This window comes from Mercenaria mercenaria, chromosome 2, assembly GCF_021730395.1.
Source record: "Mercenaria mercenaria strain notata chromosome 2, MADL_Memer_1, whole genome shotgun sequence".
Taxonomy (NCBI): domain Eukaryota; kingdom Metazoa; phylum Mollusca; class Bivalvia; order Venerida; family Veneridae; genus Mercenaria; species Mercenaria mercenaria.
Genome location: NC_069362.1, coordinates 24,698,655 through 24,722,396, shown reverse-complemented (window position 1 = coordinate 24,722,396; position 23,742 = coordinate 24,698,655). Strand labels below are relative to the sequence as shown.

Genomic DNA, 23,742 nt, shown 5'->3' with positions numbered 1-23,742 from the left:
TTCTGCTTATGATGAATCGGTAAGGTTAACAACAGGTAAAAGGAACCTTGATAAATCAATTGAATTTTCTATGGTAGAAAAAAGGTTCAGAAACTTTTTTATGCCAAGGCCGTATTGAATTTTCATGAATAAAATTATTATTTTTCATATCATTTAACATTACCAAACTTGACAGGATAGTCAAATTACCTCATAAATACAACGATTCACAAATAAAATGCACCGTTTTCAGTATTTAAACCCAGTCGCATTCTCACAAGATTACATTAATATTTTCTTTAATCTGTTAATCTTGCGTTTGAAACTCCTTAAATCATAGACTGGTAGTCTGATTATGTTGTCAAAGATAGTGGAGCAGAGACAGGCTGTCTTGTTAACCGGTCTAACAAGCAGGGGTCCCACCTCTCATTCAAATTTTATGTAAGCCTTTAATAACTTTATTACCCTCATAATGAAAAGCAGTCAAAAGAGCAAAAATATCTTAGTAATAAACCACTTAGAGAAGTCTGTCTTAAGTTTTATTCTTTCAGTGTTAAATCCCCTTAGAAATTTTTGATAACAACTTTGATGCAAGCAGATCTTTCTTAATAACAACCATAGTTTAGCTTTGCATCAAAAGGTTCTCATTACATACTATTATATGGTTTCTTAAACCTGTTTATTGTTATTTTACAAGATTTGAAATTTTCAAAATCTCTTAAAAAGAATCAACATGACTCCAATGATTCTGAAACAGGATTCTCAAATAGGGATGATTTACAACACTGAGATTCAAAATGTAATCATTAAAAATGATCAGATGATATCCCATGAGTACGAAAAAGGACAATGCAATTTCTTGGCTATTACTGAGTAAATTGGACAAAACCACAAAGAAATCCCCAGATAAAAACAAGGAACAATTCAATTGAACTGACAAACATATCACATTAAATGAGCACTACTACCAAAATAAAACACTAGAAATCATACTGAGAAAGCAAAGTGAAAACTGGGAAAGTGCAATTACTTTGCCTCTTTGGACTTGCAGCCAACTATCTCCAAACCTGGCTCTTGAAAATCTTCTGTCACTCTATCTTTTTAAGGCATGATTAAAGAATAATGGAGACCAATATGATTGCCCATTTCAGAATTCTTTCACCACCTCTGCCGCTTACAATTTTCTTCCACTTTGTTGACAATGGAGCATAAAGGCCTTGGACTGAGAGAAACACTGTGTTTCTAAATGATGAATGACATAGCAGAAGCCTGCTGCTGTCTTTTAATTTGAAAAGTAGACAAATTTATCTGTAAAGTCTCAGAATTCTTTGACTTCAGCTCCTGTCTCCAAAGAGATATACCATTCCAATGGAAGATTAATATGGAAGCATTTCAAGAGTAAGCAAGTGATTAATCAAGATTGCTTTTTTCAAAGTGATCTCTATCAATGGAAGCATTGATCAAGATCACTGTAAAGCACTATCCTTTTTGATCAATGTCATAAGAAGCTTACTCTCAGACTCTTGGTCTCAAATATATAGAAGAGAGGAAAATACTTAATGGAGAACATCTCAATTTTGTTGCAGATGTAACAAGAAAGCTTTCAAGATGATTTATGCCATGGCCCTCAAATATTGAGTGCCATGTTGGCATGAGGAATAACTAGATTGAAATAAGAAGTCTGCATTATACCTCAACAGATAAATACAGAAATACAGTCCACTTGTTCAAGTATCGATAACTTGAGCACTCGACTGGCTCACTCAAGCAATGGGGTCATGTGGCCCCTGGCACTTTCCTTGTATTCTCTTTATATATTCTCTTGCAGCCTTGGATACCTCAAGCATTTTGCTTATACCTTTTGACTTCAAGCAAGTTTTACTGTATATATAACTGCACATGTTTTCCTAGTGTATGAATACTGAAAAGTTGAATGGCAAGCATGTCAGATATACATTCATTTAAATAAAATGCATTCAATTATCAAGATTGTTGCAAAAACAGAGCATGCTCATCTCATTCTATTATAAAAGGAGCGGTGTACCTTGCCTCTGACATTGTCTTATCATTCCACAGACTTTGGAGAGGTTTCATTCAAACTAAGTGCTAAAACCAGAGCAGAAAATGAAGACAAATTCTCCTAAAAGTTCACTGTCCATGAACCTGGAACACCCTTTTTAATCAGATTACATTATAACGAGAAGTTGATTTCCTTTTCTGCACATTTTTAGTGCAAAAAATAAAGTTATAATTTTCTATCAATCACACAAGCATTAATTCCAAATTCTAAGTTAAGACAGATATTTCCAGACAAAGATTTGAACTAAGATGCACCTTGTTATCATGTGAGACTGATGGGCCGGGCTGATCAGGATGAAATAAGCATTAAATTGAGCTTATTTTCCAAATTAAACACTCCAGAGCAAGGTCTGTACTGGTTTCTGGTGCAGGATATTAACTACTTATATTAATTTTGTAAACTGCCAATAAATACTGTAAACAAAAATTTACTCAGAAGCTGACATAAATTTGACACTAACTCCTGTATTGTGTATTATTTGGGATTAAATAATTTAAAACAGCTTCGCAAAATGTTTATTATTCTGTCAAAATTAACTCAATACCTTCGATGAGACAAAGTTTTCAAAAGAAGTTTAGAAAACAATAGCCATTGATAAATAAAGTATTAGACAAACCAATGAAATATACCTGCAAAACAACAGCAGATTGTGTTCAATGTCCCTGCAAAACAACAGCCGATGTGTTCATTGTCCTTGCAAAACACTACCTATTGTTTTCATTGTTCTTTCAAAACAACAGCAGATTGTGTTCAATGTCCTTGCAAAACAACAGCCAATGTGTTCAATGTCCTTGCAAAACACTATCTACTGCCAATGTGTTCAATGTCCTTGCAAAACACTATCTACTGTGCTCAATGTTCTTTCAAAACAACAGCAGATTGTTTTCAATGTCCTTGCAAAACAACAGCCTTGCAAAAGCAATTATGTAACCCTTTATCTATCAGAAATGTTGAAAGTCAGCCACTTTCATCAGAATTAGGTCTTACAGAACATGTTCAAAGCAACAGCCAATGTTTTGACAAAAGTACTGGAGATCACTGCTCAATATCCTTGCACAATCAACACACTTTGTCATGATATAAGTCTTTGAGAAATGTTAAAATGTCAGTGCAAAAATGAAACAGCCACTGTTATGACAAAGGTCTTACAGAAAATGTTCATATGCAAAACCAAAAACCACTCTCATGACAAATGTTAAAATGTCATATTAAAATCAACAGTCTTTGTCAAGAAAAGAGCCTTTGAGAAACTGTTAATCCCAGTCACAAAACCAACAGCTGTTTTCGCAACAAAAGTTCTACTGGAAATGATGAAATGTTAGCCTTTCTCAAGAACAAAACCCTTTCACAAAATGTTCAAATGTCAAGCAACAGTCATTCATAATCCAATAGCAACACTGCCTGACATGTTAATATTTGTATACCCTTGCAAAAGCAACAGCCTCTGTCAAAAGAAACAGTTTTGAATTGTTAAATTTACTTCACCTACATAATTCTATGCCTTATTTTCTTAGTAGATATTCATACCATTGCCATATAAATGTTTGCTTTTTAAGAAGACATGTACTTTTTTCTCACTTCCTCAGTACCAAAACATAGCTCTATCTGTGCCCGGATATCAACCCATTGCTCTATTTTTGCTGTCTTAGACAGTACTAAACCATTGCTCTAGTTCTCTACCAACTAACTACTGCTTTATCTTATCTTTGCTCACTTACTCAGTACCTAACCACTGCTCTAACTTTACATACTCAGTACTAAACTACTACTCTAAATTTTCTTACTCAGTACATAACCATTGCTCATATTTTGCTCACTCAGTACTTAAACACTACTTTTACTTTGCTCACTTAGAACCAAACAATGGCTCTAACTTTGTTCACTCAGTACCAAAACTATTGCTCACTCAGTACCAAACCATTGCTCTAACTTAGCTCACACAGTACCAAACCATTGCTCTAACTTAGCTCACTCAGTACCAAACCCTTGCTCACTCAGTGCTAAACCATTGCTCTAACTTTGTTCACTCAGTACCAAACCATTGCTCTAACTTAGCTTACTCATTATTAAACTATTGCTCACTAAGTGCTAACCCATTGCTCTAACTTTATTCACTCAGTACCAAACCATTGCTTACTCAGTACTAAACCATCGCTCTAACTTAGCTCACTCAGTTACAAACCAGTGCTCACTCAGTGCTAAACCATTGCTCTAACTTTATTCACTCAGTACCAAACCATTGCTTACTCAGTACTAAACCATCGCTCTAACTTAGCTCACTCAGTTACAAACCAGTGCTCACTCAGTGCTAAACCATTGCTCTAACTTTGTTCACTCAGTACAAAACCATTGCTCACTCAGTACCAAACCATTGCTCTAATTTAGCTCACTCAGTACCAAACCATTGCTCATTAAGCTAAGCTAAACCATTGCTCTAACTTACCTTCCTCAGTATCAAACCATTACTCACTCAGTGCCAAACCATTGCTCTAACTTAGCTCCCTCATTATCAAACAATTGCTCACTCAGTGCCAAACCATTGCTCTAACTTAGCTCACACAGTACCAAACGATTGCTCGCTCAGTGCTAAACTATTGCTGTAACTTCGTTCACTCAGTACCAAACCACTGCTCACTCAGTGCTCAAGCATTGCTCTAACTTAGCTCACTAAGTATCGCACCATTGCTCTAACTTTGCTCACTCAGTGTTAAAGCACTGCTCTAACTTTGCTCACTCAGTGTTAAACCACTGCTCTAAGTTTGCTCACTCAATGCTAAACCATTGCTCTAACTTAGCTCACTCAGTATCAAACCATTGCTCACTCAGTGCCAAACCATTGCTCTAACTTAGCTCACTCAGTATCAAACCATTGCCCACTCAGTGCTAAACCATTGCTCTAACTTAGCTCACTCAGTATCAAACCACTGCTCACTCAGTGCTAAACCATTGCTCTAACTTAGCTCATCCAGTATCAAACCATTGCTCTTACTTTGCTCACTCAGTGTAAAACCACTGTTCTAACTTAGCTTACTCAGTATCGAACCATTGCTCTAACTTAGCTTACTCAGTATCAAACCACTGCTCTTACTTTGCTCACTCAGTGTTAAACCACTGCTCTAACTTTGCTTACTTAGTACCAAACCATTGCTCACTCAGTGCTAAACCATTGTTCTAACTTTGCTCACTCCGTATCAAACCATTGCTCTTACTTTGCTCACTCAGTGTTAAACCACTCCTCTAATTTAGCTTGCTCAGTACCAAACCATTGCTTACTCAGTGCTAAACAACTGCTCTAACTAAGCTCACTCAGTACCAAACCATTGCTCTAACTTTGCTCATCCAGTACCAAACCATTGCTCACTCAGTGCCAAACCATTGCTCTAACTTTGCTCATTCAGTACCAAACCATTGCTCACTCAGTGCCAAACCACTACTCTAACTTAGCTCACTCAGAACCAAACCATTGCTCATACAGTGCTATAAACTACTGCTGTAAATTTGTTCACTCAGTACCAAACCATTGTTCACTCAGTACCAAACCATTGCTCTATCTTTGCTTACTCAGTGTTAAACCAATGCTCTAACTTTGCTCAATCAGTGTTAACATTGCTCTAACTTAGCTTACTCGGTATCAAACCATTGCTCACCCAGTGCTAAACCATTGCTCTAACTTAGCTCACTCAGTATCAAACCACTGATCACTCAGTATTAAACCATTGCTCTAACTTAGCTCACTCAGTACCAAACCATTGCTCACTCAGTGCTAAACCATTGCTCTAACTTAGCTGACTCAGTATCAAACCATTGCTCACTCAGTGCTAAACCATTGCTCTAACTTAGCTTACTCAGTATCAAACCATTCCTCTTACTTTGTTCACTCAGTGTTAAACCACTGCTTTAACTTAGCTTACTCAGTACCAAACCATTTCTCACTCAGTCCCAAACCATTGCTCTAACTTTGTTCACTCAGTACCAAACCATTGCTCTTACTTTGCTCACTCAGTACCAAACCATTGCTCTAATTTCTCACTCAGACAAATGCTCACTCAGTATCAAACCACTGCTCTTACTTTGCTGACTCAGTGCTAAATTACGCTCTAACTTAGCTTACTCAGTATCAAACCATTGCTCACTCAGTGCTTAAACCATTGCTCTAACTTAGCTCATTCAGTATCCAAACCATTTCTCACTCAGTGTAAACCATTGCTCTAACTTAGCTTACTCTGTATAAAACCATTGCTCACTTAGTGCTAAACCACTGCTCTAACTTAGCCCACTCAGTATTGAACCATTGCTCTTATTTTGCTCACTCAGTGTTAAACCAGTGCTCTAACTTAGCTTACTCCGTACCAAACCATTGCTCGCTCAGTGCTAAACCATTGCTCTAACTTAGTTTACTCAGTATCAAATCATTGCTCTTAATTCGCACACTCAGTGTTAAACCACTGCTTTAACTTAACTTACTCAGTACCAAACCATTGCTCACTCAGTGCTAAACCATTGCTCTAACTTAGCTTACTCAGTATAAAACCATTGCTCACTTAGTGCTAAACCATTGCTCTAACTTAGCTCACTCAGTATTGAACCATTGCTCTTACTTTGCTCACTCAGTGTTAAACCACTGCTCTAACTTAGCTTACTCAGTACCAAACCATTGCTCACTCAGTGTTAAACCACTGCTCTAACTTAGCTTACTCAGTACCAAACCATTGCTCACTCAGTACCAAACCATTGCTCTAACTTTGCTCACTCAGTACCAAACCATTGCTCACTCAGTGTCAAACCATTGCTCTAACTTAGCTCACAGAGTACCAAACCATTGCTCTTACTTTGTTTCCTCAGTACCAAACCATTGCTCTTACTTTGCTCACTCAGTGCTAAACCACTGCTCTTAGTTCACTCACTCAATACCAAACCATTGCTCTAAATTTGTTCCCTCAGTACCAAACCATTGCTCTAACTTAGCTTACTCAATATCAAACCACTGCTCTTACTTTGCTCACTAAGTGCTAAACTACTGCTCAAACTTTGTTCACTCATTGCTAAACCATTGCTCTTACTTTGCTCACACAGTACCAAACCATTGCTCTAACTTTGTTCACTGAGTACCAAACCATTGCTCTAAATTTGTTCCCTTAGTACCAAACCATTGCTCTAACTTAGCTTACTCAATATCAAACCACTGCTCTTACTTTGCTCACTAAGTGCTAAACTACAGCTCTAACTTTGTTCACTCATTGCTAAACCATTGCTCTTACTTTGCTCAAACAGTACCAAACCATTGCTCACTCAGTGCTAAACCATTGCTCTAACTTAGCTGACTCAGTATCAAACCATTGCTCACTCAGTGCTAAACCATTGCTCTAACTTAGCTTACTCAGTACCAAACCATTCCTCTTACTTTGTTCACTCAGTGTTAAACCACTGCTTTAACTTAGCTTACTCAGTACCAAACCATTTCTCACTCAGTCCCAAACCATTGCTCTAACTTTGTTCACTCAGTACCAAACCATTGCTCTTACTTTGCTCACTCAGTACCAAACCATTGCTCTAACTTTGCTCACTCAGTATCAAATGCTCACTCAGTATCAAACCACTGCTCTTACTTTGCTGACTCAGTGCTAAACTACTGCTCTAACTTAGCTTACTCAGTATCAAACCATTGCTCACTCAGTGCTTAACCATTGCTCTAACTTAGCTCATTCAGTTTCAAACCATTTCTCACTCAGTGTTAAACCATTGCTCTAACTTAGCTTACTCTGTATAAAACCATTGCTCACTTAGTGCTTAACCACTGCTCTAACTTAGCCCACTCAGTATTGAACCATTGCTCTTATTTTGCTCACTCAGTGTTAAACCAGTGCTCTAAACTTAGCTACTCCGTAACCAAACCATTGCTCGCTCAGTGCAAACCATTGCTCTAACTTAGTTTACTCAGTATCAAATCATTGCTCTTAATTCGCTCACTCAGTGTTAAAACCACTGCTTTAACTTAACTTACTCAGTACCAAACCATTGCTCACTCAGTGCTAAACCATTGCTCTAACTTAGCTTACTCAGTATAAAACCATTGCTCACTTAGTGCTAAACCATTGCTCTAACTTAGCTCACTCAGTATTGAACCATTGCTCTTACTTTGCTCACTCAGTGTTAAACCACTGCTCTAATTTAGCTTACTCAGTACCAAACCATTGCTCACTCAGTGTTAAACCACTGCTCTAACTTAGCTTACTCAGTACCAAACCATTGCTCACTCAGTACCAAACCATTGCTCTAACTTTGCTCACTCAGTACCAAACCATTGCTCACTCAGTGTCAAACCATTGCTCTAACTTAGCTCACAGAGTACCAAACCATTGCTCTTACTTTGTTTCCTCAGTACCAAACCATTGCTCTTACTTTGCTCACTCAGTGCTAAACCACTGCTCTTAGTTCACTCACTCAATACCAAACCATTGCTCTAAATTTGTTCCCTCAGTACCAAACCATTGCTCTAACTTAGCTTACTCAATATCAAACCACTGCTCTTACTTTGCTCACTAAGTGCTAAACTACTGCTCAAACTTTGTTCACTCATTGCTAAACCATTGCTCTTACTTTGCTCACACAGTACCAAACCATTGCTCTAACTTTGTTCACTGAGTACCAAACCATTGCTCTAAATTTGTTCCCTTAGTACCAAACCATTGCTCTAACTTAGCTTACTCAATATCAAACCACTGCTCTTACTTTGCTCACTAAGTGCTAAACTACAGCTCTAACTTTGTTCACTCATTGCTAAACCATTGCTCTTACTTTGCTCAAACAGTACCAAACCATTGCTCTAACTTTGTTCACTCAGTACAAAACCATTGCTCTTACTTAGCTTACTCAGTGCTAAACTACTGCTCTTACTTTGCTCACTCAGTGCTAAACTACTGCTCTAACTTAGCTCACTCAGTACCAAACCAATGCTCTTACTTTGCTCACTCAGTGCTAAACTACTGCTCTAACTTTGTTCACTCAGTACCAAACCATTGCTCTAACTTTGCTCACTCAGTACCAAACCACTGCTCTTACTTTGCTCACTCATTATCAAACCATTACTCTAACTTTGCTCACAGAGTACCAAACCATTGCTCTAACTTTGCTCACTCAGTGTCAAACCATTGCTCTTACTTAGCTCACAGAGTACCAAACCGTTGCTCTAACTTTGCTCACTCAGTACCACACCACTGCTCTTACTTTGCTCACTCAGTGCTAAACTACTGCTCTAACTTTGTTCACTCAGTGCCAAACCATTGCTCTAACTTTGCTCACTCAGTACCAAACCACTGCTCTTACTTTGCTCACTCAGTGCTAAACTACTGCTCTAACTTTATTCACTCAGTGCTAAACCATTGCTCTAACTTTGCTCACTCAGTACCAAACCACTGCTCTTACTTTGCTCACTCAGTGCTAAACTACTGCTCTAACTTTGTTCACTCAGTACCAAACCATTACTCTAACTTTTTTTCACTCATTACGAAACCATTGCCCTAACTTTGCTCACTCAGTACCAAACCACTGCTCTAACGTTGCTCACTTAGTGCTAAACTACTGCTCTAACTTTGTTCACTCAGTGCTAAACCATTGCTCTATCTTTGCTCACTCAATGTTGAATCACTGCTCTTACTTTGCTCACTTATGCTCTATCTTTATCAGCTTAGCAGTACCAAACCATTCACCTTTTACAACAGAATATGTTTCAAACCTTTGCTTACAGTTGTATCAATATCCATGTTTAATGCTATGCAAACTTTGAAACAGTTTGTCTGGTTAGTGGAATATCTATGTAAATCTGCAGATGTGGGATGGATTACAGTATAGCTGTTTCCATTCCAAGTGACATTTATTGCTCTACGAGCTGACTATGTTATATAATATCATATGCATACAGACAGATATATGTTTCTGTCATACATGATCAATTGTTTCTGAGATTTGAGCCGGAGTGGCAGTAAGCATTTTTACATAATGGCTAGGATAATTCTTGCTATCTTATCCATTCATCAACCCTGTGATATAAAATTTTGTTAAAATCAGACCACACTGATACTGCCGTAAATAATTTTTCATCGAATTTCAGCAAAGCAATTTTTATTATAATACAAAAATAACAAATTCAAGAATTTAAAAAATATGATTTAAATTTTGTAAAACTTTTTGTGACAAAAAATAATTTATCTGTCATGGTATAGGACTTGATTACTAAAAAGGAAGAAGTTGTGTAGGCAGCCATTAACTTAATTTAGTAGTAAAACATCCATCCTGTAAGCGAGGGGTACTGGTTCAAGCTCCACACTCACTGCACATTATATTTGGTGCCAAATGTAGTGATGTGACTGTATATGCACTGAGATCATTTCCATCTTGTACAAGGACAAATTTCAATATAAGTTGGGCGTATATCACAGAATAGGACTTGATTACTACAGAAGGGGAGATTTTATGTTGGAAGCTGCATGGTTAGCTCAGTCAGTAGAGCACTTACTCTGTATGGGTTTGATCCAGGGACTGACTGCACATTTTTTTCCCAGCCTGTAACATATCTTCCATAAAAAGCTGATATACGTGTATCTCAATATTTGTATCTCATTTTAAACATTGGCAGTCCGTAAGGGTCTGATTGGTACAGACTTTTGGACATAATACATGCGCTTAAATAATAATCTGTATGCTTTCTCTAATAAAATATGTTTTTAAAGATTGAAAAAATCATCAAGCTTTTGAACAAAATATCCTTAATAGAAAAAGCAAGGTTTGAAAAGGCCGCTGAAACCAGTGTATAGGTATGCAAAAGCTATTCAATTAACAGATGAATCACTGGAATGTTTTCAATCATTGATTGAACTTATTTTCAATTAATTGCACTGGATAATCAATTTTTCCCAGCACTGCTCCTCCAACATTGATCAGAAAGTGACATTTTCTATATAACATTGACTGTTTTCGTACATTCCTGTTGTACAGTGGAAATTTCACAATATGACTTTGATTTACTTTATTTACAAAGGAAAAAACATTGAAATTCAAAGTATTGTTACATGAATATGTTACCAGTGCTACATTGATGGTAGAGACTGTCAACTATCCTATACACAATTTACACGGAGTTGAAAACAAAACTTCATTGTTTCAGTGCAAAAATTTGCAGCAAAACAAAATGCAGAGGAATTTTGAACACAAAAACCTGTCCCAATGCAAAATGCCCATTAAAGTCTGTGCATATAATGAAAATTAATCATCTCTAGAAAATCAATAACAACTGCAGTTATGCAAAGTTTAATGTTCATTAAAGGTGGATAATCAGGTTTTGGCTAAGTAACGGATTTGTTTTAAACTTTAACATCTGATCATTTACACTCATTTATGTTCAGTTAGCCCTTAATACAAGTTAGGTTTTCACTGGAGATATTTTTAATAATTGGTTTTCCCATCGCAGTTGCCCAACCAAGATTGAGTTATTTTATCATAAGTATAAATGTGATAAACATACTTTACCTAAGAAAATGTATAACTAACCAATATATTGTATTATATTCGTAAAATAATTGCATTAACATTTACATAATTATATAGATTGAATTCATTAGAAATGCAAGTTTGAAAAATTATTATTACCTCCCTTTGCCAATCTTGGTTGCGCAACCAAGACAGAATGGAAAAAAAATGAAATTCAGAAGCTACATGCATTTTAAAACCCACCTTTTGATTCAGATTGTTAAATATTTGGTATATCTATCCAATGCGAATGTAAAACTCGGAATTATATGGAAATAAAAAGAAATACTAAGCATTTTAAATATTTTCATATTAAAGGGGAGTAATTACAATTTTTTATGAAAATCAATAAAGTATACATTTCTAACAGGGATCTAACTCTTAAGTAATGGGTATTTTTGTTTCTTAAATAAATCTCTAACAGAATATACAAAAATGAAACATGTCACTAAATTTTGCTTAAATGTGATTGACCACCTTTAAGGGAGGATGCAATTAGATTCCTAATTGACCACAAACTGCTGCCACACCCTCCTTTCAAGATTAAAATAAAATTCATTTCACAGCTCATTCCTACCACAAGATTCACAGAAATGGAATCAAAAGTAATTCTACGTTTTAAAAGACTATATTACAAGATGTATATTATTAAGCCTGTTTTCCATTATTTACACAGATTGAGCTTAATGTGTTTTGACGAAAATGTATTACACAAAAGATAATATATCAGTTTGTGACCTAATTTACTGCAAATAGAAGAAATGTTTTGTGTAGATGCCATGATATGCGGAGCTATTTATGCAATACATCAGTTGTACAGAGATAATGTCCCGCACAATTTGTCAGTACAGTAAACAAGCATGTATACTGATCCATATCTTGTCACATGAGGTTTCCAACCTGGCCGCCCTCAGACTTCTGTCAGCGCTGCCATCATATATACTGTCTGTACAGAAACTGTGCCGAACTTGTCCTCAAGCATATTACAGACTTAGGTATTTTTTTTTGTTTTTCAAGAAGATTTCTGTCTTATAGACTGGAATACTTAGTAGACGGTAATCATAGTGTAATGTTCTTTGAAAGCTTATAATGAACATTAAAATACTGGTTCTGTGACATACTCATTCATCTTCAACTGAAATCTGAATTTCCCTTCAGTAACTTCTATCCACTTTCATGCCAACAGTCTTACTATAAAGAGGATCATATTTACTTTGTGTCACAGCAAGACTGCAATATCTTTACCAGATACATGGCCAAAAGTGAACATGCACTATCTGCTGTTCAGGCCATACCAAATTGATATGTCGTTCATCGGAACTACCGCATCAATAATTTCATTCCCGAGAAAAAACAAGAGCTGTCTCCATAGGATGACACATGCCCCCGATGGCACTTTGAATGAATAGTTATGGCTGATGTTAGAGTTTAGGACCTTTGAGCTACGGACCTGGGTCTTGGGCGCGACACGTCGTCTTACTGTGGTACACATTCATGCCAAGTTATTTGAAAATCCATCCATGGATGACAAAGATATGGACCGGACACGCCCATCAGTGCACTATCCTTTAACGTCTAAGTGTGACCTTGACCTTTGAGCTACGGACCTGGGTCTTGCGCGCGACACGTCATCTTACTGTGGTACAAATTCATGCCAAGTTATTTTAAAATCCATCCATGGATGACAAAGATATGGACTGGACACGCCCATCAATGCACTATCCTCTAACGTCTAAGTGTGACCTTGACCTTTGAGCTACGGACCTGGGTCTTGCGCGCGACACGTCGTCTTACTGTGGTACACATTCATGCCAAGTTATTTGAAAATCCATCCATAGATGACAAAGATATGGACCGGACACGCCCATGAATGCACTATCCTTTAACGTCTAAGTGTGACCTTGACCTTTGAGCTACGGACCTGGGTCTTGCGCGTGACACGTCGTCTTACTGTGGTACACATTCATGCCAAGTTATTTGAAAATCCATCCATCGATGACAAAGATATGGACCGGACACGAAAATTGCGGACAGACCGACAGACTGACAGACCGACAGACGGACAGACAGTTCAAAAACTATATGCCTCCCTTCGGGGGCATAAAAATAAAAATCACCCGCCCGCACGTACATAAAAATCTCGGGAAAAAATTTTTTTTTAATTTTTTTTTTCCGATTACGCGGTCCGGAATAATAACGGCAAAGCAGGTTTTATCGCTGTTTTAATGCGTCAAAGTGATATTGATCGGATTTCATGCATCCGTAATACATGTTACTGATGACCAAAACTCAAAAAGTCAGGAATTATGGTGTTGTTCATCATTTGTTTTAAATCTGGAGTGTCTGTACTAGTGCCACACATGGCCTTCGATGTGTCGGTAGGTAATGAAGTAGGCACGTTCTACTTTTGTTCAATACAGTGAAAGGAACGAAGCACCACTTTCAGACGTGCACGGGGATGCAGTTAAAAATATTTGGAAATATTGTTCAGATATAGTTTTCAAACCATTTGTTATCAGTTGTTTAGTTCAGTATGTTATATCTAGAGCCCAAAGCTGAGGCCGACTACTATCTTAAAACAAGAGGACCATGATGGTCCTGAATCGCTCACCTCTTCCCACATGATCCAGTTTTGAGTATGACGTCGTTTTTTCTATTATTTGACATAGTGACCTAGTTTTTGAGCTCATGTGACCCAGTTTTGAACTTGACCTAGATATTATAAAGATAAAAATTCTGACCAATTTTCATGAAGATCCATTGAAAAATATGGTCTCTACAGAGGTCACAAGGTTTTTCTATTATTTGACCTACTGACCTAGTTTTTTAAGGCACGTGACCCAGTTTCAAACTTAACCTAGATATCATCAAGGTGAACATTCTGACCAATTTTCATGAAGATCCATTCAAGGGTATGGCCTCTAGAGAGGTCACAAGGTTTTTCTATTTCAAGACCTACTGACCTAGTTTTTGATCGCAGTTGACCCAGTTTCAAACTTGACCTAGATATCATCAAGATAAACATTCAGACCAACTTTCATACAGATCCCATGAAAAATATGGCCTTTAGAGAGGTCACAACGTTTTTTCATTATTTGACCTACTGACCTACTTTTTGAAGGCACGTGACCCACTTTCGAACTTGACTTAGATATCATCAAGGTGAACATTCTGACCAATTTTTATGAATATCCATTCACAAGTATCGCCTCTAGAGAGGTCACAAGGTTTTTCTATTTTTAGACCTACTGACCTAGTTTTTGACCGCACATGACCCTGTTTCGAATTTGACCTAGATATCATCAAGATGAACATTCAGACCAACTTTCATGAAGATACATTGAAAAATATGGCCTTTAGAGAGGTCACAAGGTTTTTCTATTATTTGACCTACTGACCTAGTTTTTGAAGGCACGTGACCCAGTTTCGAACTTGACCTAGATATCATCAAGGTGAACGTTCTGACCAACTTTCATGAAGATCTTGTGAAATATATGGCCTCTAGAGAGGTCACAAGGTTTTTCTATTTTTAGACCTACTGACCTTGTTTTTGACCGCACGTGACCCAGTTTCGAACTTGACCTAGATATCATCAAGATGAACATTCTGACCAATTTTCATGAAGATCCATTGAAAATTATGGCCTCTAGAGAGGTCACAAGGCTTTTCTATTTTTAGACCTACTGACCTAGTTTTTGACGGCACGTGACCCAGTTTCGAACTTGACCTAGATATCATCAAGATGAACATTCTGACCAACTTTCATAAAGATCCCATGAAAAATGTGACCTCTAGAGTGGTCACAAGCAAAAGTTTACGGACGGACGGACGCACGCACGGACGGACGGACGACGGACACCGCGCGATCACAAAAGCTCACCTTGTCACTTTGTGACAGGTGAGCTAAAAATGTTTGTTCACAGATCCTGACCGACCTATCACATTGTCTAGGCCAAATCTTTTTGAACGTAACTTCTTTAGTACAGCAGTCAGATATTCTATCGAAACGCATTTAGTCAATTTAAAAATTGTTTAGCTTTTCAAATAAGTAGTGTAGATATAAAATCTGTCCTTTTGTAACCCCAATTTTGCCTGCTTGTCTATTACTTGGCTGTGAATTGATAGAACGAAAAAAAACTGGAAAAAAACAGACCTCCCCAACTCTAAATTTCTAGTTCAGTCAAAGCAAAACAAACAACACTTTAAGGGTGGCCATATAACACTTTAAGGGTGGCCATATTGGGATCATTTTTTGTCAGTCTTGTTATCATTTTTGCCTGAAATGAATCTCCACCACAAAAACATAAGCTAGCCTGATCTGTTAAGAAATTATTCCAAAGGGATTCGAGCAATGTTGAAGCATCTGTATGACCAACTCTGTTTGGTGTCACTCGTCAAGTGGTTTGTTACTTCCCTTCACCTCTATGGGTTGGAGTTCCACTAGGGGCACAAAGTTGTTCATGTGCCGAAGCCATCTAACTGTGCTTCAGAAGAAATGTTATTCCACAAATGTGCCTGTTTTGTCTTAAATATTTCTCATGCTGTGCCGTTAAATAGGCAGGCCTTCAGATTAATGTAGAAAAATCAAAATTAAAAATAAGACACTCATCCCTTAGAAATTATAACTAAAAAAACAAAGTGATTCAGTGAGGTTTGGCAAGAATTTATTTGCAAAATCATTCATGTAGTCTTTAAAACATAATAGAAAAGCTATATACTGTGTTACCCACACTGTAAATGTTTGATTTCTGTGTTATTTCTAAAGAAATGTTAACTTCATGTATAATCATAACCGCCTCCTCAAAAGTCCAAGCTGGGAAAAAAAATAAAAAAAGCCTGCTCGCTCCATGTAAAATCTACCTGCCTCTGAAAAAATCAAAATTGAGAAAAAAAATAAAAAATAAAAATTTCGCTCGCCCGCTCCAATTTTTTTTGAAAATTTTCCGAAGAACTATTAATCAATTTGGTATGGCCTCAGGAGGAAAAGTTGTTTATTTTGCATTTATCTCAGTTTCTCAACAGTATTTCTATGATGTAATGGCAGACATTGATACTATATGCAAATTTTTTTTTATTCGTTTAGTCTTTCCAATAGTTCTAACTATCAAATATATTTCACAGTTTTATATTTCAATATTTTCACTAAAATATACAATAAAAGTTACAAACGTTTAATTGAGCAGATTAAAATGATTGCTTCTAAAAATAATTCAAGCACACCTAAAAGTTTTATCTCACTAATCTATGTATCCTAGATACAACTCTACTTCCTGACCGAAAGATAAAACAGAAAATCTAAAATTAAAATGCTTGTTAAAACTATTTCATCTTTTCCTATCCATAGGTACACAATACCTGTCAAAATTAATCGTATTTCCTGTTATCACAATACGAACTATAAAATCTCTTCAATTAATGCTCTTATCAAATTAAATCTTCAATTTTTTTCATCCATTCATGCAAAAAAAAAATAATTATATAATGAAATATAATTTAGATGTAATCGCTGAAAATAAATTTATGCATTAAATTCTAACATTCATTATAAGATAATTGGATTCATGCCTTGGAAATGATGTAAATGATAATTTATGCGTAATTTAAAATTAAGAGTAATTATTCCCATTTTTTATATAAGTCCATTAAGGAACACCAATTAAGGGACAGTTAACAATCTTACATTAAAGCAAAATTTATGTCAAAACAAGCGTGTGTAATCTTGATAATTTGTGTTTTTTCCTTTTCCTTTTAAAAAGTAAAGCAGTCAATCAGTTAGGTGACTTATGACAGTGTACCAATGTATTGTACGATGATCATTTGACAACGTGCCTTTGGGCTATTGTATAGTATAGAGGTGGCGCCAGTTATACACCGACTTCACTGTACATGCTTGGTTATTTTGTTAAACGTACTACACAAACACACAAAGAGGTTTTTTTTTACTTTGAAGACAGCAAAATTAACTGTCTTAAATTATGAACTGAAAATACGTGAATCTATTTTTAAATCATTCAGTTTGTGCCAGTTAAAACTGTTGGAGTTTATATAGGAAACAAAAAGGAAAATTACATTATTAAACTATGGATTTAACATAAAAGGTAGGTAAATATAATAAAACAATGATATTGTAAAATTGAAGCAACTTTGATTTTCTGTGCCAAGTGTTAATAAGAAACTCTTTTTATAAGATTTTCAGTATCATTTAAATTTTAAATTGCCTTTGATGATAATGCTTTTAAAAAAAAATGATGTTTGACAGTTGATGTAATTTTATACATTTGATCTAGTCAGACTATATAGATAACACAAAGTAAAATGTCTGAGGAAAATCTAAATTATGAGGTTGTTATTGAGATACCTAAGTAAATTAAATTCAGAAAAAAAACTGCTAAACTCTGAAGTGATGAATTCTGAAATGATACAAGAATGGAGGATCAAAATGATGGACTGGTAGATTAAAGAATATCTGATTTCAATGGGAGTATAACATTCATTCCAGACTCCTGAAAGATGTGATAAAGATTTATATACTTGCATTTCAGTTATTTAAACAAATGAAATGTTTTCCTTTTTATTTTTTTTCTCTTGATTTTCTGTTACAATAGTATCCTTCATTCAAAATATGAATTAAAATGTGAGTTTGATTCAATTCAAACTAAAGTTGAATGTTACTGTGAAGATCTCTGATGTTTTGTCATGTGTCATTTTGTTTTTTTATAAAATGATTATGAATCATATTCAATGAGATAAATCAAAAGTAATCACTAAATGCATCACACTTTAATGCATCTTAACCATCACACAGCTGTATATTAATGAATTAAGGTCAATTGGAAATATGTGATCAAAAACTGAAAACTAAGGCCCAAATGATGAGTCAAGTCAGGAAATCTGTTTTAGTTAACTGATTTGAATATATTGTATTCAAAATATGCTTTTACATTTAACATTTTTCAGTTAACTACCTGACATTTTTACCTGCAGTGATCACTATTAGTTCTAATGAGCTAATATTTCTGTTCTGATACAACCTGGCTTTATTCAACATTAACCATTAATTCGAGATCCACCATGCCTTCTTAATTCTAATTTATAAATCTAATATAAATTATGTCTATTTTGGTTTTTGCTAATTTAATTACATAATTACTTAATTTAATGATCCTAAATTAAGGCTGAGATGAAACATGCATGCACCAGGATATATAAAAACAACAGAACCTTTCACACACTGATGTTTGTGAACATATATCAGACAGGGCATCAACAGTTTGGGTTAAATATTTATTTCATTAAATGTGTTCTTTGTGAAACTCCCATGACAAACTGTGCAAAGAGAAAACATTCTCAGAGTTTGCCTGTCGACAGGAAGCCTATCAGCCCCTGTTGGAAGATAAACTTGAAACACAACCCTCTTTGATCATTATATGCACTTCAATTAAACAACTTAACACAATTTTACAATTAAAGCTGTTAAACTGACTTAAAATCCTTTGAAACTGTGAAACATTTTCATTTCTTGATAATATTCATGTTCATGTTGTTTTTTCTTGTCATAATTCACAAATTTCAAGTAAATTAGAATTATTTCACATGTCAATGTTTTTGTTATCATTAATATCTTTACAAAGATGGTAATGTTGTTGTTTTTATAAATGTACATGGGATGACATTTATATGAGTTGGATGATTTTTCTTAATACTACAGCAGCCAGGTCCAGACATAATTCTATGTTACGCAGTGGCTTGTGCAGAAATACCTTGAAGCTATGTCTCAAAGTCTAACAATGTGGCTGTCAATAACATCTCAAGCCCCTACAAAACTAAAAATATATTGTATAAAACCAAGCCAATCATTAACTTAACCAGGTTACATAGACTGCACCATTATGTCAATAACACCCAGTCCAAAAATATCCTGGCTATCTAATCTCAAAAGGAACAATTAAGTTCTGGACGTCATCTAACCCCTCATCTTTTTCTATTTCGCTTTCTTTTAAAACGTCAAGCTGTCAGCGATACTGCAACTACTGTCAATTTATAAAGGACTGTCATCAAATCATAACAACATCAATCAAGCAAAAATAAAACAGTTTTTGACATAAACTGTAGACTTAGTGGCCATAATTTTTGTAGTCAATATTGATTCAAGCCCTAAAACACTGATAATCAACCAATGTTTGATCAAGGTTTTTGGCAATAATTTGTGCATTAATATAAAAGTCTCTATGGCAATTCATCATTTTGACATTGGATACAAAACTAGTTAGGAGGGTAATGATAAAAAACACTTTTACAATCTTGTTTGTAAAGTCCAACGGTGACGTGTATATGTAAAACACGAGTTGTCTCGACTTTGTGGCTACATTTCAAGTAATGAAATAAGACGAGAACACGAAAACAAGAGGTTTTCCCTTGTTTTCAACGATGCGTTTGTTTCAAAGCTTTAATAGGTTTTTGGTGACTTACAAAAGGCTCTTAAACAATTACATTCAATAGTGACAGATATAGGGAAGTAATGTGATCGTTTGGAATTCATATTCTTGCTGTCTACACTGAAATACTTAAATTACAACACTTTGGATAATTATGATAAACGCTGAGGTATTTAAGGTAAATATGGCTCCTTTCTAATTTTCTTGTTTCTTTTAAAAATATTAATCTCTCATAAAATGTGTAAAGTGTAAAGAAAATTGCACTGCCATTCTTTAAATTTGTTTTAAAAAGATTTTGGAAATAATAATGCTGTAATTTAAGACTTGGTTTAATAGATACAAGTTTTAAGGCTGAACCCGAAAGTTAATAAACACTGGCTTTATAGAAGTTAATGCATGATCTTTAAAACATCTTTCTACAAATAGAAAGTTTAAAATAATGCAGTCTTATAAACAGTTATTAAATCTAACAAAATTATTTAAATATTTATATATGTTTCATGATTTGTCAGTATTAACTATACAGATAGGTTAAAAACTAATAAAGAAAACAACAATTAACTTTATTATAAATGTATTGTAAATTATATAAAATGTATGTTTCTATTATAAAACATTACAGTACTAATTACACTCAAACCTCAGCTAAAGGCCACTACTATAAAATCTCATTACAAAGGCCATTTTTGTCTTTTAGTTTACCAATAAATAGTGTATGTCTTAGAAACCACCTGTCAACAAACACCATCTTTTCATTTCTCAAGGTGGTATTTGTACAGACAGGTTTGGCTGTATTTGTCAGTTTCTATGCAGTACATTTTCTACTAGAATACACAGTTTCTGCTGTTGAGGCCAATTAAAGCACCCGATTAAATCATAAAAAAGTGTCTCAAATGCATTTTCCTTTATAAATTTGCAATTCAGTTAAATTTTTATCAGAAAAGCTTGTTTATAAGTTTAAAATGTGGAGGTATTTCAGTTTAGTTGATAACCTTATGTTATCTAAAAACTACTGCATGTTACTGTAAATTGTTGTGACAAATGTACAGAGCTCTATACGGATTATCAACAGTTAAGTGGGGGTTAATACCGCCTGTCATCAACGTAGAAACGTAACTGAGAAACATATTAATGCCTTACAATGACTCACACAGTCTTAACTAAAGTGATACACTGAAATAATGTCGCCAATAATTACATAAGAGATGGACAGAATGTCTGCAGTTTGTTTTAACATAAATTTTAATGACACTTCATCATGCTTATCTACAATATATGTAATTATTGTGTACATATCTTAAGTATCAGAGAAGCATTCTTCAATAATTATCACGACCCTCTCTACACAGTCTGCCGACATCTAAAAATATCTGTATAATAACTATAGTTTTTATAATCATTATTTTGAGACGAAAATGGCCTTAAAAGCAATGTTGGTATTATGTAAAATGTACATTAGTATATTTTGTTGAGTTCCATGTTAAGATTATAACTCTCCAATCTGCCATCGGTTAAAGGCAATTCATACATTATACAAAAGGGATCCAAGCTTTGACGGTTCCCCAGTTTCAGTCTGCCTGCAACAAAGTTTTTAATATAAGAGTGAATACTGAGAAAATCAATCACCAGTTAGAAAAAAAAAAGTTTATTCCAAGCTCAATAATTGCTTTTAATATTAAGAACTACACTTTTAAGCAAAATTAACAACTTAAAACTAATAACTTATCCATCTACAAATGTGAACATTATTTGAGAGAGAAAAATTATGTACAAAAAATGGGAGCATTTAAGTTTACCGAGGCAGGAAACAAAACAATTTAACATTAAAACAAAAACATGATTTTACTTAAAGCACAATAAGATAGCGTCTAAAACATGTAAACAAGTTGTAGGTCATGTCTAATTAACAAAAGGACAGACAGGACGACAAAAAGCAATTAAAGTCACTTAATTAGAGTTGTCCTTACATCTGAAATCACTTAACCACTGCACAACTAGGTAGCAGTCACTATAACATTACCCATAAAAACAAAGATGAAGAAGTTTTCGATATGAAGATAAATGAATTTTAATCTCTAAAAAGTTTATTTCTTTAATTCTGAATGTAAGTTTCGATGAAACAGTCAAAACTTTGCTTAAAATTTCCTGTGAACAAAGACCACTTATTATATTTGCTATGTATATTAAGATCCCAATAATGACCAGGTACCTACAAATAAAAAGCAATCTTTAGGGTTTTATATAAAGGAACTTTGACTGATCTTAAAGACAAACTTGCAAATTTTAGAGTCACTACAATTTCTCCAACTTTCTGTTAGGTCCTCAAAATGAATGTGGCTGAAGTTCATAACTATTTCCAGAAATTTAATGTAAAACTTAAAAAAAATTCCAACAATGATATCTCTGCTAGTACTTAGACAATAAATTGCTGGATTCAGAGAGGCAAAATGCAAACATAAACTTTATAATTCCAGGGAGGCCTATACTTATGAATTATTGTCTTTTATATCCAGGAATAAAAACTGGCTCCAGAATGGTTAATCCACCCATGATAATAGCCTAATTGTGTAGAATGATGGACCACCAAGATCAGTATCTCTTGCATGTAAACATCACAAGCAAAAATAATCAGCTTTTGCCTCAAAGTTGAAAGAGTTAATGATGTACCATGCCGCCAATGATATTTTAAACATGGATGTATCTGCAGCAGACTGCAGCTCACTGACTACTGAACTTTGAAATATCACTCAATATGTTATATTTAATGGCTCATTTGATGAAAGATCTGTTTAACTGCAGAATGAACCAATCATCTGTAATTTTATTAAGTCTTTTATAATTCAGCTTCTGAAATTCCTCTCTATAAGCAGATCAGACAATATTAGGCTTGAAACAGACTTTTCGTCTCTATAGGCATTTGCAGTTGCCTCTATGAATTGTCTGTTAAATAGCCGAAAAACCAACAGGCACTTGCAAGTAAGCTGGTGCTATAGAAACGTTCACTGATACAGGAAGGGAGCATTACTTCTCAATCACTGTCACTGACAGATTGAATTTTATTTGTTGGATAAAAGATATATTTAGTTAGATAACAGTATGCAACACAGATTCACATATTGACAGGTTGCTGTAGCTGAGAGTTTGTATTTGCTATGGAATGATTGTTTAAGACAGGTTGCTGTAGCTGAGAGTTTATATTTGCTACGGAATGATTGTTTAAGACAGGTGGGTGTAGCTGAGAGTTTATATTTGCTATGGAATGATTGTTTAAGACAGGTGGGTGTAGCTGAGAGTTTATAATCTTCAATGGAATGATTGTTTAAGACAGGTGGGTGTAGCTGAGAATTTATATCTTCTATGGAATGATTATTTAAGACAGGTGACTGTATCTTCTATGGAATGATTAAGACAGGTGGCTGTAGCTGAGAGGTTATTTATTCAATGGAATGATTGTTTAAGACAGGTGGCTGTAGCTGAGAGGTTATATCTTCAATGGAATGATTGTTTAAGACAGGTATCTGTATGTTCTATGGAATTACCTTTAAAATCATGTGGCTGTAGCTGAGAGTTTATACTTTCCATGGAATGAGACAGGTATCTGTAGCTTCAATAGAATGATTGTTTAAGACAGGCTGCTGTAGCTGAGAGGTTATATCCTCAATGGAATAATTGTTTAAGACAGGTTGCAATAGCTGAGAGTTTATATCCTCAATGGAATGATTGTTT

The 23,742-nt window shown here is 35.1% G+C and overlaps 2 protein-coding genes across 5 annotated transcripts in view; one reads left to right on the top strand and one right to left on the bottom strand.

Annotated features, from left to right (window-relative positions):
- Nucleotides 1-23,742, bottom strand: part of LOC123563530 (uncharacterized) — a 234,387-nt gene that overhangs the window by 50,567 nt on the left and 160,078 nt on the right. The window lies entirely within an intron of this gene.
- The window catches only part of LOC123563531 (BTB/POZ domain-containing protein 17-like), a 33,266-nt gene that overhangs the window by 5,878 nt on the left and 3,646 nt on the right, over nt 1-23,742 (top strand). The window contains exon 1 of one of the 3 annotated variants that reach the window (XM_045356375.2): nt 17,436-17,679. The exons of 1 other annotated variant lie outside the window; for it this stretch is intronic. The gene's annotated coding sequence lies outside the window, so the exon portion shown is untranslated. Of the gene's footprint in view, nt 1-17,435; nt 17,680-19,864; nt 20,195-23,742 lie in introns of those variants that run through there. One more of the 3 variants, XM_045356376.2, reaches the window with a different exon arrangement.